Source organism: Pinus tabuliformis, chromosome 8 (genome assembly GCF_031772625.1).
Source record: "Pinus tabuliformis cultivar Carrire ecotype Pingquan chromosome 8, CPIR1, whole genome shotgun sequence".
NCBI lineage: Eukaryota > Viridiplantae > Streptophyta > Pinopsida > Pinales > Pinaceae > Pinus > Pinus tabuliformis.
Genome location: NC_142294.1, coordinates 51,232,050 through 51,247,406, shown reverse-complemented (window position 1 = coordinate 51,247,406; position 15,357 = coordinate 51,232,050).

Below are 15,357 nucleotides of genomic sequence, written 5' to 3'. Positions count from 1 at the left end.
TTGTGGCCAAGAGTTTTGCTCTAACTCTTCTTTGTTTATGTTTTACCACTTCAACAAAGAGGTTCTGATTTGTTACCTTTTATCTTCCGCCCCCAATGCTGTTGACTTGGTGGCGTCCTCGACTCTTTAACACTAGCTCCTTTAGTAACCCAACGATGCTCGATTGACTATCTTGTAATAGAGGTCGAATCCAATTAACTACATTTTCCTTTCGTGGCGCTTGCTACTTTCAGTCTTTACTGTTGAAGTCACAGGAGTCGAATGTTGACATAGAACAACTGAAAACGATAGTGAAATAACCGACTTAACTCAATTCATAGCATATTCATCTTTTGAAACAGAGGAATGGCTGTACTGGTCGTATGGATGCCATCATAGAAACGCTAGAAGCACATATATGAAGTACTGGGATATGATTCCGGGTAGTCGTTTGCATCATTTGGCTTCATCGGGTGTTTAAATCATAATTCGGCCGTTTCAAACATAATGAACAAGCCCGCATGACATTTGGTTTCCAAACAATTCACCACGTGTCCTGCTTCTGTTGGTACCCGGCAAAATAGAAATGTTGGGATGGCTGTAGGGTCTAATTGATTGGTAATAGAGATTGAAAAGGGTGATATGAGAGGGGATTAACAAAATCGTATAAGTATGAGAGGGGTTGGAGTATTGGACGATGATAGGGATTAACAATAGGATAACGAGTGATAGGTATGGAGGTGTCTCTGAAATTGATTGTAGCAGTCACAGTTATTAAATTTAACATTAAAAATTAATCTAAGAATTTAAATGTTAAGAATAAGGAATACATTACACTTTTGTTGGTTGTTCAAGCATTGCATTGGCATGCTGGGTAGGACTAGTCTCTTTTGACTATTCTTTGCTGTTCATAACAGGTCCCCTGAGATAGATTCGAATGCAACAGGTCTCTCTGAGATCTTGAAGATGTTCATGCAGCTTCTTTGAAATCCGGAGAAAGAATTATATGTATACAGGTTCCTTGATCTTTGGTATTTGATGAAGTCTTGGTGCCCAACAACCTGTGGATCCTTGTAGAAACTTGATGAAGCTTTGTTGAAGTAATCCTGAAGTAACAGTCTCTTAACAGGTCCCATTACTGCTGGTGTTGGTAACATGATCTTCTGGACAGAACAGGTCCCCCTGCATAATGTTTATAACCAGGTCCCTCTGAGATAAAACAATAACAAAACAACTTCTTTATTGAAATCTGGAATGCTGAAACAAACTGCTTTGGAAATTTACAGTGAGGAGATGAGATAAGAAATCTTTAAGAATTTACAATGGAGAGATAAGAGAACAAAATGCTGATGCCTCCCTCCCCCACTAAAGTTTTGACTTGTCCTCAAGTCATTATTCAGTTGATAAATCAAACAGGGAACAAAAGAAAAAGGAATTCTTACCCGCCAACGAATTGGTTTTCAAGTAAGAATTCAGGGTTAGAGTGTGCCAGAGTCTGGTTTTCACATCTAACCCATTGTTATTATTTGTTGTTGTTGTTGTTGTTTTTTTTTTTTTTTTTTTTTTTTTTCCTGTTGTGTTTGTTTTTTTTTTTTAGATTTTGTTTTGTTTTGTTTGTTTTTTTTTTTTTTAATTTCTTTTTGAATTTCTAAATTGAAATAAAATGAACTAAGGCAGGGATACTACAGTTGAAGGCTGTAGTATCTCAACCTCTCTTTGTTGAGATACTGTTTGGAGAAAATTTTGCTTGCTGATGGGCTTAGTGTAAAGTTTCAGGCGATGACCGTTGACAGTAAAGGAATGACCTTCTCCATCAATAGTTTTGAGCTTCACTAAACCATTATCGTAAGCCTGAATAATTTGGTATGGGCCCATCCAATGGGTGGTAAACTTGGCTTTATGATCTCTGAATTTAGAGTCAAAAAGTAAAGCCCAGTCACCTTCCTTGAACTGCTTCTTCTTGATATGTGCATCATGCCACTGCTTCCTTTGTTTTTGCATGAGGATTGTGGTTTCCTCCGCTTGCTGCCTCATTTCATCCAGCTGGTTCAACTGCTGAATTATTTCTTTTTGTGCTTGGTCCAGGTCAATTTGCAAATCTGCAACCAGTTTGAAAGTATGTATTTGAAACTCAATAGGAAGCATTACCTCTTTGCCATACACCAACTGATATGGTGTAAATCCTGTAGTATTCTTCCACGTAATTCTGTAAGCCCAGAGTGCATCTTTGAGCTTCTCTTCCCAATTCTTTCTGTTCATTGCCACAGTTTTAGTGATGATCCCTTCCAAAGTTTTGTATGTGGATTCCACCTGCCCATTGGCCTGTGGATGGTAAGGTGTACTTCTTCTGTGCTTGATTTGGTATTTTTTTGTGATGTCCTTCACTAACTTTGAAGTAAATTGAGTACCTTGATCAGTCACTATTTCCCTTGGTACTCCATACCTTACAAAAATTTCTTCAAAAAGGAAATTTACCACTGTTTGTTCAGTGGCTCTAACTAGTGCTTTTGCTTCAGCCCACTTTGTGACGTAATCAGTACATACTAAGATGTACTTCTTACCATTGGAGGTTGGGTTAATGGGTCCTATAAAGTCTAGAGCCCATTTTTCAAATGGCTCTAGGTGAACTTGGGGCTGAAGTGGCATCTCGTCTGTAGATGTTGGCCTGCCCATTCTTTGGCAGCTGTCACAACTCTTCACATACTTCTTGGCATCCTTAAAAATGGATGGCCAGTAGTATCCAAGAGTAAGAATTTTGAATGTTGTTCGATTAGCTGCAAAATGCCCACCACACGGTTCATCATGGCAAGATTTTAAAATATCAATTATCTCATCATTTCTTACACATCTTCTAATAATCATATCATAACTAGTGTAAAATAAATCGCCATTAATCCATGAGTATCGAGCACTTTGTTTGACTAGTCTCTTCTTTTCCTTTGGAGTAAAGTATGGAGGTGTCCTTCCTGTAGACAAATAATTGGCCAAGTCAGCATACCAAGGATTCACTATGGAAATTGCAAATAAATTTTCATCTGGGAAAGAATCTTCAACCGGAACAACCTCACCTGGATTTTGCAGTCGAGAACGAAAATCTGCCACCTGATTCTCTTTACCTGGTCTATCTAACACTGTGATGTTAAATTCCTGTAACAATAATAACCATCTGGTAACTCTGCCACTAGTTATTGGTATATTCATTAAATGTCTAATGGCAGAATGATCAATATGTACAAAGACTTCATAACCAGTTATATAATGTCGGAATTTATTCACAGCATATATGATGGCAAGTGTTTCCTTTTCTGTGACTGTGTAGTTTGACTCTGCAGGTGTTAGATTTTTGCTAATGAAATAAATGGCATAATTACAAGATTCCTCTTTTGGCCTAATGAGGCACCCACTGCAGTGTCAGATGCATCTGTAAAGATATGAAATGGTAGGCTCCAGTTAGGCCATCTTAAGACTAGTGCGGTTGATAACTTCTTTTTGAGTGCTTCAAATGCTTGTTGGCAGTTTTCATTCCAGTTGAAAAGTACATATTTTGTTAGAAGCTTAAACAAAGGTAAAGCTATTTTACTAAAATGTTCAATAAACCTTCTGTAATAGCTTGCATACCCAAGGAAACTTCTTACCTCTCTTTGATTCTTTGGAATTGGCAAATCAACAATGATCTGGATTTTTGCTGGGTCAACTTTGATGCCTTGAAAAGAAATATAGTGGCCTAATACTATCCCTTCGTTTAACATCATAAAGAACTTTTCATTGCTCAGGGACAGATTAGCTTCAATACATCTTTTCAAAACTCTTTCAAGGTTCTCTAATGCATGTTCAAATGAATTGCCGTACACTGAAAAATCATCCATGTAAACTTCAACACAATCATGAACTAAATCAACGAAAATAGCTAATACAGCTCTCTGAAATGTAGCTGGAGCATTGCAAAGTCCAAATGGCAAAAAATTATAAGCATAAGTGCCCCAAGGACAGGTGAATGTGGTTTTGTCCTGATCTTCTGAGGCTATCCTGATCTGGTTGTAGCCACTGAAACCATCAAGAAAAGAAAATGATGATTTCCCAGCTAAGGTGTCTAACACTTGGTCAATAAATGGTAGTGGGAAATAATCTTTGAGCGTTGCTTTGTTCAATTGTCTGTAATCAACACAAATGTGCCACTTACCATTTTTCTTGGGCACTATAACCAATGGGGATACCCACTAACTGTCAGAAATAGGATATATAAAATTAACTCTCAATAGTTTTTGCAATTCTTCTCTCACAATATCCTGGAGCATGGGGTTCATTCTTCTCTGCGGTTGCCTCACTGGTTTGATAGTACTATATGTATAAATATGGTGAGTGCATGTGTCGGGGTGAATCCCATGCATATCGGTGTAGTCCCAAGCAAATGATTTCTGGTATTTTCTCAATAGTCGAATCAATTTCTCTTGCTGAGATGAGTCTAGGTGATTGCCTGTGTTCAAATTTTTCCCTGGACTAATCTCTATGATCTGACTCTGTGTGTTTTTGATGGATTGAACTGGAAAAATATCGTGAAATGTGGTTTGCAAAGATTGAATGGTGCATGTTTCTTGAAAATTTTGGGCTAAAAGTACATCTGCAGCATGATATTGGTCGTTTCTCAAATTTTCGGAAATATCAGGTTGAGAAAGGAACAATTCTACCAAATCATTATTATTTTGTTCTTGGAAATCATAGATTTGGTCAATGCTAAAAACATATTGTACTTCTTCTTTATCATTGTATTTATCATCAAGCCACAAATTGTGTGTTACTGCTGGTGGTTGTGCCGATGGATAAAGAGTGAGTTGTTTTCTTTCTGTCCCTCTTGAAATGATCATGTTGCCCGATCGACATCCTATGAATGCATCAACAGTCGCTAACCATGGTCTACCAAGGATGATAGGGTGCCCTCCTAGATTGGATTTGGGTTGAAGAACTAAGAATTCCACTGGGTACTCCCAAGAGTCTAGTGAAACAATTATTTCCTCCAAAATCCCTTCAGGAATCACTTTAGACCTATCAGCTAGTTCTAGAACAATCGTTGTATGTTGCAAATTTATGAGCTGGAGTGTTCTCATGGTTTCAAGAGTCATGACATTTATTGCGGCCCCAAGATCTATTAAAGTGTTTGGAATCTGTATGTTGTTAATGATTGTAGTAACTCTGGGGATACCAGGATCAACATACTTTTCCATTGAGATGGTATTTGTCATAAGGCCAGCTAAATGTCCTATAACATGAATGGTTTGTGGATCAATCCTTTTCCTAGTGGGCTTCTTAAGACACATTTCTTTGATTGCTTTAGTGTATATGGGAATGTCTTTTATGGCTTGCAGTAGCGGAATTTTTATATAGACATTCTTGAGCTCATCTAAAACATCAAACTGTGGTATAGTCATTGGAAGTTTCATTTGGACCAATCGGTCTGGAAAAGGTGGATGCAATGGTTGCATCTGCTTATCTTTGGTATCATCGTTTGGTTTTCTTTGATTTGTCATTTCATTTTCATTTTCTGTGTTTTCTTCTTACTTATCTGTTATTGGAGAATCTTTGTGGAGTACCCTACCAGACCTCAAGTTGATATTTTGCAAGGGTAGTGTGGGATATGAGGTTCCCTCTTCTACATTGTAGGATGGCCTCTCTGCTCTATTATTTGGATTTGGGACAGTTTGAGCAGGAATTTGAGTAGGTCTGGGAGGTTGTGAGTTAGATGGAAATTGCAGTTGTGGTGGATTTATTGGTGGAGGAGCAGGCAGTGTTTGTTGAGTAGGTTGAGGTTGGTAAACAACTTGCTGCTGAGGATACTACTGATATGGCTGAGGATGTGATGAATATGGTTGATGATATTGTTGATATGGCTGTGAATATGGTTGGTATGATTGAGGATATGTATGATAGGATTGAGAATATTGTTGAGATGGTCTCCATTTTTGCTGTGGGTGATTTTGGTGCTGCCATGGCATGGGTACATTCCATGAATTCTGAGCATACATTTGATCATTTACAGGAAATTGCAAATTTTTATTTGGAAACATACCTTGAGGTACTGGCCTTGGCTGCCATGGTCTCTTTGTGCCCATGTAATACACGTTTTCCATCTCTGCATTAGCTGCCATATTACAGTTCTGCAAAACCTTAACTTTAGGACAATTAAATATATCATGATGTTCAGTACAGAAAGCACAAACTTGGATGTTTTCTAATGGGCAGTCTTTTAAGGCATGTTTCTTCCGGCATTTTGGGCAGAAGATAGCCATTATCTGATCTTCATCTTCTTGTTTCTTCTTAGCTTTTAGAGTGTCAATTTGGTTCCCTAGGGTGCTTAACAGATCTATTTTAAACTCTTCTAACAGATTCCCTATTTCAGCCCTTGTGACACTTGCTGAAGCAGATTTTGTGACTTTGGATGCCAGGGTTATTTTTCCAATTTTAGCTTTGCTCCTTGAATACTTTTCGCATAATTCAGCGATTTATTCAAAAGGTAAGGTAGAAATATCACCTTTGCCCATCAAATTAAGATCATCCATGTATTCCTCTCGGATTCCTTTCAAGAATATTGTGCGGATCAAATCAAGAGGCATAGTTCGGTGTTTAGATTTTTGTAGGTTGTAGACAAACCGTTCTAAGTATTCCTCCAAGGTTTCATCCTCTTGTTGGCTCATTCTAAAGATATCATCTTTGGAATCTTTGGATCTACAATAAGGTTGATATTTCCTTAGAAATATTCTTCTCATGCCATCCCAATCAACTATCGCATGCTCACCAAGCCTCATGAACCATCTTAAGGCTGATGCCTTTAATGTCGCTGGGAAGAGTCTAAGCCTATGGGCATCATCTGTGTAACCATATGTTCGACATACAATGTCAAACTCGAACAAGAATGAGTCTGGGTCTTCCGAAGCCATACCATAAAAGTTTGGTAGCACGGATGGAGGTATGTTTTTCATTTTGATCTCATCATCTTCTTGTGGTTCATGTATAGGAAACTTAAAAGTTGACTCTTCTTCGTCTCTCTGTCCTTGATTTGGTACTGATCCATCTCCTTCCTCAGCCATTTTAATAGGTTCCTCTGTGTCAGTGTCACTTGTTTTAAAGAGGAGATTAAAGAAAGATTGTTCGGTCACTGTGCTACTTTCTCCTTGTGTGGAGGATCTAGGAAAGTGTTTCTTTTGCGATTTATGTGCTAATAAAGTTTGCCTTTCGATGAGAGTAAGTCTTTGTCCTGACTTTTGTTTATCCTCTAATGCTTGTATGGTGACTTCCTCAGCTGGTGTTGTATTCCCTAAAGAGTCTGCTCCTGATGATGGGTTAGTTTTTGGATGGCGGGGGGTTTTTATGAATCTACCTTGATTGTCTCTAAATCTAGGCATAAATGAACATGATTTCTAAATCTATGTTTTTTCTCGTTTTTATTTATTGATTTTTTTTTTTTTAAATCCTTTAAGTACGCCTCCTCGACAACAGCGCCAAAATGTAGTGTCCTATCTAGGGTGCTAGATTAGGCTATATTTATTATCGACCAGGATCAGTAAACTTCGAGGCATGCGTCTACAATTTATAGACATAAAGGATTCCTAACTAAGTGTTCGTGATGGTAGGTTACAGAACTTCTTTACGGAAGGTTGAGGTATGTTCCCTATCACCTGGACACTCAAGTCACTCAACTCATCTACTTATCTAAAAACACTGTGTATTACTTAAACCAAGATTTCAATCCCCTTACGAGGATGCTGTGCATAAAACCCCTGTTCAGTGAACACTCAGCATTCAATGTTTATCATTCATGAAAGATTGAAATATATTAAAGTCATAAGCACACTTAAAATCCAAATATATGAGAAACAAGGTTCATGAAGATGCTCTTAAAAATAATGAAAGATCAGATCCCTTACAGGATACAATTCAACGATCTCAGTGATTAATCCTTCAAGCTACCATCATAAACATTACTCATACGAATTTCTAATTGAACCAACGAAAGCATAAACTGAACTCTAATCACTGTGCATACTATTGAATATTCAGAAGTTGCAAATGAAATAAAATAACAGTATACCCGTTCCACGCAGGGCCCGTCCGTGTTTCAGAGGTATACTGGACTGTGCTCAAGCAACTATAGAATCAACGCAATAAGGAAATCATGACTACAACCGTGTTTTTGGTATTAAGTTCAAAAATCTGTTTTTAAAACGATACAATGATAACCACTAACTGACTATACATAACTGTGTTTTCATATGTTTTTTACAACGTTTACATTTCGAAATGAATGTACATTCATGATGCCGCTGTTGTCGCTTTTGCTATGGCATAGTTTTTAAGTTGTTTCCATTCTGAACCGATTTCAAAAAGGAATAAAACTACATCGGTTTAGAACCCTATGCTGTTGCTGCTTTTGTCGCCAACATGCTATACTTTGACCGTCATTGACCGTGCCTCCAGGAGCGTTGGTTCTGCTGTAGGATAGGTGTTCGTCCATGCTTGTACATTCTACTTTTCATCCCTACTCTTTGCTTTAGCCTAGCTGTCATGCCATATGTCAAACAATAAACCAATGATGTTGCAACTTCCTGTAGTCTTTTTATCAAAAATCCCTAATTCTTTAACATAAAACTCATAAATCAATTCTAATGTATTTAACAACTATAATACTATTAACTAATCAATTTCAAGGGGTCTAAGAGATGTATGAAGGAGAAAGGTAGGCAAACGATGTGTTTGAAGAGGAAAAAGGAGGTCAAGGAATGGTACCAACAATCATCAAAGCCTAAAATATTTCCTGGAGCAAGGTCTATCATCGCAACAACAAAATAAATGGCTGGATAAAATTTTGGGATATGATTATGAGATAATTTACAAGAAAGCGCATGACAATGTAGTAGTTGATGCTTTATCGCACCAATTTGAGGATGAAATCACCTTGCTATCAGTCTCTCTACCCATACTAGATTAGATTGACGAGGCTTGCAAGGAATGGTTCTTACACCCCTCTCTCTCCCAAATATTAATATTTTTAGAGAAGATCCTAATTACTTAGCCGACTACTCTTGGAAGGATGATATTCTTCGCTACAAGGATAAAGAGTTTTAGCGCTGCCATACACCCTCAAAACCCGCATTTTGACAGATTTTCACTCATCTACATTTGCCGACATTCAGGCTTTCAAAATACTTGTGCTCGTGCTCGAGGCTATTTCTTTTGGTCTGGCATGAAAAACAACATTCTTACTTTTGTAGCTAAATGTGATGTGTGTCAACGCAACAAAGGAGAAACAATCAAGTTACCAGGAACCTTACTGCCATTTCCACTCCTTGCCTCTGTCTGGACAAATGTTTCCATGGATTTCATCACTGGTCTCCCAAAGTCGAGCAACAAATCTGTCATCATGGTGGTTGTGGACAAACTTTCTAAATATGCTCATTTTTGCGCTCTACCCCACCCATTTACCCCCACTTTGGTGGCTCAAGTTTTCTTGGACCAAATCTTCAAACTGCATGGCATGTCGACTTCCATTGTGTTTGATTGTGACCCCACTTTCACCAAAAAATTTGGCAAGAAATTTTCAAGCTACAAGGCACGCAACTCCAACTAAGTACCGCCTATCATCCCCAAACCGATGGTCAAACAGAAGCAATCAACAAATGTTTGGAGACATATCTAAGGTGCTTCACTTCAAAAAAGCAACATCAATGGGTACAATGATTACCTTTAGCTGAATGGTGGTATAATACTAACTATCATGAAGCCACCAAGATGACTCGATACGAGGGATTTTATGACCAACTCCCACCTTCACCTATTTCCTATATCCCTGGATGCTATAAGGTGCAGGCAGTTGATAAACTATTACAGAACCGTGCCACCATATTATCTCATCTCATAGATAATCTATGTCAAGCTCAGAATCGCATGAAGCAACATACATACCAACATCGTTTCGAGCACACATTTCAAGAAGGGGATTAGCTCTTCCTACGACTGCAACCATACAAGAAAACATATCTCAAAGAAAAAGGCTACCAGAAACTCACACCAAAATTCTGTGGACCTTATCAAATACCTCAACGCATAGGAGAAATCGCTTACAAACTAGCCTTGTCACCCACTTCAGAAATCCATCCAGTCTTCCATGTATCATGCCGAAAGAAAGTGGTGGGGAACAATTGCACAATTCAAACAAGTCTACTCGAATTGGATGAGGAAGGCTCACTCTAGCTTCAACCAGAACAAGCCCTTGATACTCGTGAAAGACATCTCCACGACTGCACAATAAAGGAAGTCCTCATCAAATGGAAAGACACCTCTCCAGAAGATGCGACCTGGGAACCAACCACTATTCTTCAACAATTTCGGCAACTTCAGCCATGAGGACAAGGCTGCTTTTGTTGGGGAAGGGCGTGTTAGTCCAACCCTAACCCCTTTATTTATGTAATAAGCCCAATGGGTCGTGCCATAGTCATAGTTAGTTAGAGAATCAATAAAGCCCACATTAATAATTGTAAGTGGTTGACCCACATTAGAGAAAGGGACCACAATTAGTTGTAAACGGGCCATAGTTAATAAATAAAGTGGTTAACCCATGTTATGCAAGCGACCACTAGTAGTTAGGGTTTTGGATGTCATTTAGCTAAAAATGTCTTTGTTAGTATGGGAAAGGTCATCGAGTATTATTGTAATCGAGCTCTGCTCTGCTGGAGGTTGACCCTTGAAGAGGCAAGTGAACATTGATTTTTTTTTTGAATAATAAAATACTTGGCAGTTTTTCTCATTTCATTCTGTGTTCTAGGTTATATTTCTTCACATTTATGTTATTTTGGAATTTTTCGCAGGTCAAGAGCATAACATGGTGAGTGCACAATTTTGGATAAATCTCCAAGAAGATAACTGATAGCAAAAGTTCAGATGACAAGAAATAAGATGTTTCCCCTAAATATAAAACCATATTTGAAGGAAGAAGGTGCCCAAGCACAACTATCAATGAGTTCACAAGAGGATGAAAGAAAATTTATAGCTGTCACACAAGTAAACTTTCAAGCAGAGGACAAACATGAATTTTTTTTATGGCATTTGAGATTTGTTCAGCTCAACTTTGGAGGTTTGAATTTGCTGCATAGGAAAGGCATGGTGAAGGGATTACCACTCATAGAAAAAACAGAAAGCCTATGTGAAGGATGCATCTTGGGCAAACAACATAGAGAGACATTTCCAGTAGGAAATTCAATAAGGGAAAAAGGAGCATTGGAGATTGTCCATTCAGACTTATGTGGACCAATGCAGACACCATCTATTGGTGGAAACTATTATTTTTTGAATTTCATAGATGATTATACAAGGAAGACATGGGTCTACTTCCTAAAACAGAAAAGTGATTTTTTTGAGAACTTCCGCCCATACAAAACTCTTGTTGAGAAGCAAAGTGGACACTACAAAGTCTTGAGGATTGATAGAGGTGGCGAATACATCTCAAATGACTTCCTACATTTTTGCAGGGAGCATGGATTTCACAAGTAATTTACAACAAGGTATACACCTCAGCAAAATGGAGTCGCAGAAAGGAAAAATAGGACCATTATAGAAATGGAAAGGAGTATGTTGAAGGCAAAGCATTTGCTAAATGACTATTGGACTGAAGATGTCGCTTGTGCAACATATATCATTAATAGGTGTCCAACCAAAAGTGTCAAGAATAGCATTATGTTAAAAAATTATATATTATAGAGCAATGGAACACATAAAATATATTGCATAAATATAAACACAGAAAACACATAAAACAAGAGAGATACAGATATACCTGGTTCACCCAATTTGGGCTATGTCCACGGAGAAATAGCCAGTCCTTCGTTTTATATTATCCAACAAATTGAAGAGATACAACCTACAACAAATCCACTGTAATTCCCTCTTCGCTCTCACACAATCTCCTCTCTCTTTCTCACTCAGAATACAGATCTACATAGATGCAATACAAGTACCTCATATATAGTTAGGGGTTGCCTTCTAGGGAAAAAAACCCTAAATTAAACATAACTTCTATCGTCAGATCTCCGCCTAATGAACGACTCAAATTGACTACGAAATTACAACATTTACAGGACAATTTTACATCTATTTTTAGCTTTGGGGGTGCTTCCCACAATCCCTCACCGGGGGGGGTCCTAAAGATCGTTGCCCCCCGTCCTAGACCCCCCTTGTAGCATAAATATTACGGGAAGCATTGCCGCCACATTTTGAACTGGGGTCCAATGGGGTGATACCTCTGAATAAAGAAGATAATCAGGCTCCACACCCAACACGTTCTTGAAGAGGCATGGAGTGGAAGAAAGCATAATGTCACTCACATGAGAGTGTTCAGATGTGTGGCTTATGCACATGTCCCAATTGAGTTAAGGAAGAAGTTGGACAATAAGGGGGATAAATTCATATTTGTTGGATATAATGATGAATCCAAGACATACAAGCTCTACAATCCATCAACCAAGAAGGTCATAAGCAACAGAGATGTGCAGTTCATAGAAGAGGAAGCATGGGATGGAAGTTCAGAGAAGGCAATCAATGTGAAAACATGTATACCACAGGAAGACAAAGAGGAATTGACCGCAACAAGTAATTCCTCAACAATGGCTTCTCTTACTCCTATTCAAGCTCAACAAAGCAATGAACAAGCGACACCGTCAACAAATAATAGGACAGTGTCGCATAGTCAAGCGAGTACTACTCCAAGCACACCTCAAAGACCCACAATGTCATCTACCTCAAGCATAACATTAAGTGACATGTCAAGCCCATCTTCTGCAAGCATAAGAAGACAAAAATTCAAAAATTTAAGTGAAATTTATGAGAAAAATGAAGTTGATAGCAGTGCTGGTATGAATTCCTTATTTGCATTGTTTTGTCATGTAGATGACCCAATCCATTTTTAGGATGTAGTCAAAGAATAAAAATGGGCCGCAATAATGGATAAAGAAATAGAAGCAATAGAAAATAATGACACATGGGAGTTAGTGGATCTTTTGCAAGGAAAATAAGTCATTGGAGTGAAGTGGGTCTATAAGATCAAGAGCAATGTTGAAGGAAAGATTGAAAGGCATAAAGCAAGGCTAGTTGTCAAAGGATACAAGCGGAAACATAGAAGATATTATGCAGATACATTTGTGCCAATTGCAAGGATGGAGACAATCTGTACAATGTTGTCGATTTTCGTGCAACATAAATGGAAAGTGTATCAAATGGACGCAAAATCAACGTTCTTGAATGTAGTGCTGAAAGAGGAAGTATATGTTGCACAACCACTTGGTTATGAGGTTGTTGACAGTTCTGGACCCGCCAACATTTATGGGATCACCCCGACATGAAGTCCCAACTAGACCACACACCGTTTTGTGTGGGAGTTCCATCCAGTATGATGGCCCGGTTGCCATTGTCTTAAAGATTTTTCTCAACTCTTGCTCTTCAGCATAAGAGAGTGGTTCACTTTGTCTTCGAGAAGTGAGGTTCGTGTGCCCAGTGAGTGTAAGTGTCACTTGTGCCAATGGTTCTTTCATTGTCAAGGGAGAGGGTGAGAGTGAGTTCCATGTCGATTGGGAGTAGTCCCAACACTGCTATGAACACACAACACAACAGGACATGCACAACTTCCGGCGGAGTAGTCCACACAGATGCGGTAGTCACAACATACAAGGTAAGATAACACGTAAAACACTCACGGATCAGTCCGAATGAGTGCAATGGTTGTTACAACAAGCTTCATGTGAAAGGTCTGTCTGATGTCTAGAAGAGCAGTCTACATGGGCGAGACAACATTAACAACATATACAACACATTTCCATTAATAGATTATGCATTACAACAAATGAAGAAGTTCAGATGTAGAACATAGGTTAAAGAAACATGCAATACAATTGTTAAAGATCAGTCTTAAAATAGATACCATACGTGTGTGCAAATGTGCTAACCTATTAGCAGGCTTCTGAATTAAGCGAAAGTTCCAAGACACATTGTTACACCATACATCACTAACCTCGAGTGTGGGGTGTTGGATCCACTACTTACTCCTCAAAGAAACGATTACAGATTCTCTTGGCTATGTGGGAGGAGTTGAGGTGAAAATTCCTTTTCATGTATACATGAGGGGGTATTTATAGCCAAGGGTGAAACTGACCCTTGTGGCTGTTCGACTACCCTCATGACCAACCATTTGAATTCCATGACTTTTCGACTTACATGACTCTTTGTTCAACAAGTGGGTCTCTTGCACTTCCATGTTACATTACATTGATTGACAACAAGCCCATAGTGGAGATGTGGGCGACGTGACTCATGACGTGACTCAACATGACTTGACATGACAATGCTGGTACATTCGTGCTGCTGCAGGAGTGCATGTCGAGCTATAGTGTTGCTGGGTGATGGATGTATTCATGGTGTATCATAGCTTCACTTCCTCATGGCGAAGTGCGCAGAGTCTTTCATGGTCCTTGGTTCACTTGATGAAGCTTAAGCATGTTGTTCCTTGCTTGCATGTTGGAAAGCTTGACACGCTAATCTATTCACGAAGGAGCATGTTCGTCACGTTCGTCTGCTTCGCATTCTTCATTCGTTCATCCGTTGGTGGACCCGTTCTTCTGCATGTGCTCCCTTCGTTCATCCCATTCGTCGTCTTTCCATGCTTGTTGGTGTACTTGTACCTACAGTCACTCATGATGAGACAACATCAAATCCAAAACCTCCTAGTCTACCATGACACATGATCATTTCGGATGCAGGTGACCGGGAAAGGCAGCAAGGCTGTGATGCGGGATGATGGCTCCGGGCATTGCTGATGAAAATCGCGTAAGAGTCACTGAGTGATGGAGACAGGCAATATGAGTCGAAAATGACTGTTTGCGAGGTCTGGTTTTGTTGGGAGGAAAAATTACACAAATTTTGGGAGGAACAGTCCGGGTTGCTGGAAGGCAAGGCAGGCATGCTCTACGTATTTTCAGAATGAACGGGTAGCGGGGTTGGACAACCAGATTTGTGCAATTTTCTAGAGGAACGGGCTGGGATGCATGAAGGGTCAGCAGGTAGGGATTGCACAATTTTTCTGGGGAACTCCTCGGGAGATTAGCAGCCAAAACTGCACAATTCCCAGAGGGAATTGGCAGTTGGCTGGTAGGGGCTGCTGGCAAGGGAAAATGCATTGAGGCTGGGAGGCCAACCTGCTGATCATCTTTGCGTAATTTCTGAGCTGAGCTGACTGATGGGTAGTGGAAGGCCTACTCATGAACACTGCACAATTTCTAAGATGAATAGCTGGTCCACTGCTGGGATGACAGACTGGGGAAACTACGCAATTTTATGAGGGAGACAGGG